Source organism: Gekko japonicus, unplaced genomic scaffold, assembly GCF_001447785.1.
Source record: "Gekko japonicus isolate JY-2015 unplaced genomic scaffold, Gekko_japonicus_V1.1 scaffold509, whole genome shotgun sequence".
Lineage (NCBI taxonomy): Eukaryota > Metazoa > Chordata > Lepidosauria > Squamata > Gekkonidae > Gekko > Gekko japonicus.
Window position 1 is genome coordinate 288,546 of NW_015168664.1, and position 4,768 is coordinate 293,313.

The window sequence follows — 4,768 nt, forward strand, 5'->3', positions numbered from 1 at the left end:
GTTCTCATAGCTGCCCCCCCCCCCGAACCTGTTCATGTTCATTTTAATGTCCACCTTGCATGCTGTTGGCAGAACTTTCCCTGGTGGTAAAATGCATGATCAAAAGGCTTTACCTGATAAATTTCTGCATCTACTATTAAATACAGCACAACAGAGCCAGTAAAAGGGTGGTGGCCCTAATGCGTGTTTTGCATTAGTATTCCTAGCCCTATATTCAGCTGCTTTGCCCCAGCAGGGCTGAATGTTGTCTGCAGTAGATTAGTTATGCCTTGGGTGTCAAGGCACTGAAAGAGTACAGCTGTTGGAACTTGCTAAGACAAAAACATCTGGAAAAGTTTACAGAGAGGAACCACCTCTCTTGATAGTTGCAACGTGGCATCTGCTTAACGTTTCGTATTCCGGCCTGAAGTAAAACCTACCCATAAAGAGCACCAAATGACAGAGCCAGTGAGATAATTATAACTGTAATTTCTTCACATACGTGGCAGCTGAAAGAGGAATCAGGGACAAAAGCAAAAGGAATGACTTGTTCTGCAGTCATGCTGGAGGATGAAGGGCTGGCTCACGTTAGAGTTCTATCATTTGCAAGTTCCAACATAATATGCCACTGGCTGTCTTATGTAGAAAAGAGGCCACAGTGTCTATTTTATAGAGTGCAGCCCCCAGACAGCCCACTTTGTTTGCACAATGCTTGCCAGGCATGAAGTTAAACCTGGCTTTCATTTCATTGGGGAAAGTGCTCTGGTAACAAAGACGAATTGGCTACATTGGCTCGTAGAACTGTCTGAAGCCTTAAATTGTAACAGGCTGGGGAAAAACTGCACAGTTCAGCCATATCAGTGGATTCTTAGAAGTCATGTGAATGCTTCTTGTAAGACCTATAGCCCCAAAGTGTGATAAGATACACTTTATATATAATGTAACTACTTATATAGGACAGAAGAGGGGTCATCTACATCAGAATATTTTTCAGAAGTTTCACTGTTGTTGCTGCTGTGACGTACAATTCAACACAGTGGCAACAGGGCCTCCACAATGCAGTTTTCCCTGCATTTTATACTGTTAAATATACTGTCAAACCGTGCTTATCTGGCATATGTTATCTATCTAGACTTCTACAACACTTTGCAGATCCATCTGGAACCATCTTACCAGCATGTACGAAATTGTTGAAATTCTGACCCCCTTATTTTAGAAATTAAGTATGGAAATTCTACAGACATGTGCAAGCTGAATACTTTGGAGATACTTCTCTGTTTATATCTCCTTCTTTCTGTGTCTCCAGTCAACTCATTAGGACTGGACAACCTTGAGGGAGTTTGACAGGCAAGGACTGACATGCTGATTTAACAGTAAAAAATGCTGGGGAAACTGCAGTGTGGAAGCCGTATTGCCGCTGTGTTGAACTGGCAGCCATAGCAGCCACAGGGAAACATCTGGAAAATATTCCCATGTAGACGATTCCCTTCTGTACTGTATAAGCAGTTCTATTATATATGAAGAAAGGGCAAGGATAGATCAAGATGGGTAGCTGTGTCTGTCTGTAGCGGCAGAAAAGAGTAAGAGTCTAGTAGCCCAAAGACTAACAACATTTAGCCCAAAGACTAACAACATTTGTGGCAGGGTATGAGGTTTCGTGAGTCATTGCTCACTTCTTCAGATAACACGTATCTGAAGAAGTGAGCAGTGACTCCTGAAAGCTCATACTTTGCCAAACTTTTTGTCAGTCTTTAGGGGGCTACTGGATTCTTGCTCTTTTCTACTATTATATGTGAAGTGTATCTTATCACACTTTGGGGCTATATGTCTTACAAGAAGCTGCCTTGAGTTCCATTCAGAGGAGAGGGTGTGGGATATAAATTTGGTAAATAAATAAAATGATAAATATATAACCCCCAGTACATGGCACAAATGCAGTATGTCTGAAGAAACACCAGTCTTATTAATAAAATCGAATGGTGTCCTTTGTAGTAAAAATGTTTACAAGAAAATTACTATACCAGCTCAAGGACAGATGAACTTGATTCCCAAATGAAATATATTCACAGGATCTGGGACAGGAGAATGAGTTTTGGTTTCAGAGGATGGAAACTCAGATCTTTAAAAACATTCAGTATATGGTACCTGTAAAACAATGAGACATGAATTTCCATGCAACCACGTATCTTGCTCATCAGTTTTTGCTTTTAAACATCTTTAATTTTCATAGACCCCGGTCATACGGCCTGGAAAATGCAGGGGGGGGAGCGTGGCTGTTTGCCCCGGAGGATGCGCGATCAGATGTTTGTGCGATCAGACGTCCCTTCGAGGTCCCGTGGAGGTCCCGTGGTTAGGGGGCAGGTGCCGATCACATGATGATCCTGCAGTGCGGCAAAGAAGTGGTGCGGCGTGATCACACCAGCAATCGCTAGGCGCCGCTTCCGTGGCAAACGGGATGGATTTTTTTTAAACTGAAGTTTGTGCATAAGCATGACTGAGCAATCGTATCTGCACATCCGAGGGCGGGTAGTGGGCTTACCGGAGAGGGCGACAGACGCTTCCGGACCCCAACAGAGCTCCGAGGCATAGGCAATGGAGGGGGAGGGGGGCCCCCTCGTCACAGCCGCTCTAACAGCCTGCGCAACAGTGGCCATAGCGACCCTCCAGAGGCGGCAAGCCTGGCTGCAGTGGGAGGGGGCCTCTTTGTGCGCATGTGCCATTGGGCGCTTGTGCGCATCCTGTGGAGACTTGGGGGGAAAAAAACCTGTTCGCGACGGGACATGGGTGGGCACCGGATGCCACGGGATTCCACCGGAAACGCGATCAGGCGCCTGCCCTTGCCCCGCAGTTTCCAGAAACTAGTACCTCGGAGGTACTAGTTTTTTACCACGCATCTTCAAAGGGAAGCCTCGGGTTCGGCACGGGAGCTCTACGTTTCCCAGATGTGGCGCTGTGATCGCGCCCAGAAAATCCGCCTATCTTCCGTCTCTGTAGCGTGGCTAATGTTCCATGTGACCGCAGCCAGAACGTCACAGCACAGTAACTGGGCACTTTACATGACGATGAAGCCATGTTAAATTTAGATACAAATGGAGCCATACCTGAATATACAGTTGTGTTGTGCTGTGCTAAGGGTGCTAGAATGAAAGGGAGAATAATTCAACAAGATAGTTAAACAGAATCATAGAAAAGCTAGCAATGCCCCGGAGGATGCTGAACAGCCAGACTTTTATTTGCCTCTTAATTAACACCCAGTATTACTAGAAGCCATTTAAAACCTTTTATGTTCCTGTCCCTGCCTCTTTTGTTTTGTAATTAGTTAGTGACTGCACCACTGAACTCTGAGTGCCTGCTCTCTCTCTCTGTCTCTGTCTGTCTGTGTGTGTGGCTGCTCCTTTTCCTTCTTCCTGTGTATCTGCCAGCTCCACAGAACAGGAGACGTGTGCACGGTTAAGCATGGGTGTGGTGTTGCCAGGGCTATTTTTGGGCAGGAACGGACAGGAACGGAGTTCCGGCTGGCTCCCAAGTTTGCCACGCCCAGCTGGAACGCATTAGCATAATAGGCCACACCCAACAGCAGAAACTCATTAGGATTGGCTACATTAGGGGTCTGTGGCTAACATGCAAAGGAGTTCCTGCTACAAAAAAAGGCCCTGGGTTTTGACAACAAACAAGGTAAACAGAATAAGAAGCAAAAGGTGGGTGTGGCTGGATGAGCACACTTCTGGTAACATGGGGGAGTGGCCTAATATGCCAATGAATTGCGCTGTCAGAGGTGTGGCCTAATATGCTAATGAGTTCCTGCTGTTGGATGTGGCCTATTAAGCTAATGAGTTCCTGCTGGGCTTTTTCTACAAAAAAAGCCCTGGGTGTTGCAGATGAGGTTGTGCAAGTCTGAGGAAGGTTAAGGAAGGAAGGCCATATCCCACCCCAGCTGGAATGCTTCACTGTGGAACTCTGATGGACGTCACCAATAGAAACCTCAGTAGCTGTAAGCAGTTTAAAGTTTCGGAAGTTAACACTGACTGTTTTCCAAATGGAGAAGTATTCAAAAGTTATATAGGCCACAACCCACAATGGTGTTGATTGCACTGGATTCAGGTTTGCTTACCTTGGTGTTGGTTTGTGGCCTGATGGCTGTGCGTATGCCTGATGCTCAGTCCAGTGCGGCTTATAGCATATATGTAACAAACCATCAACACAAAAAAGTGGCAAAAAGAACCAGCATCTTCCCCAGTCTCTCAGCATTTTAAGCAGAAACTTAACACAAGATTAATTCACTGGTTAAGACTTCAATAATTACTAACAGCTGATGGCCATTTTGTGTATTCAGTTTCCATGGTATTTATTTTAAGTTCATTTCTACCCTGCCTTTCTTCCCAGTGGTGGCCCAAAGCACCTTACATTGTTCTCCTTTCCTCCATTTAAGAACCGTGTGAGGTTGGTTAGGCTGAGAGCATGTGACTGGCCCAAGGCCACCCAGCAACCTTCCATGGCAGATGGGGGATTTGAACTCTGGTCTCCCAGATCCTAGTCTGACACTTTAACCACTACACCACTTGTGGTAATAAAATCCATACATGGATCATGGCTTATTATGAGCTTTCAATGGGCATACTTCACGCCTTTTAAAAAAAATGACATGGTTTTAATTGCAATCTGCCTCAATCAGGACTCTGAAGAAGTGGCAAAGAAATAGCCAAAAGAAATAGATAAATAAATAAAATAACTTGAGTTTTGTTCTTTCTCAATTTTTCAACCAGCTAGCCTGACCCCATGAATTTTAACA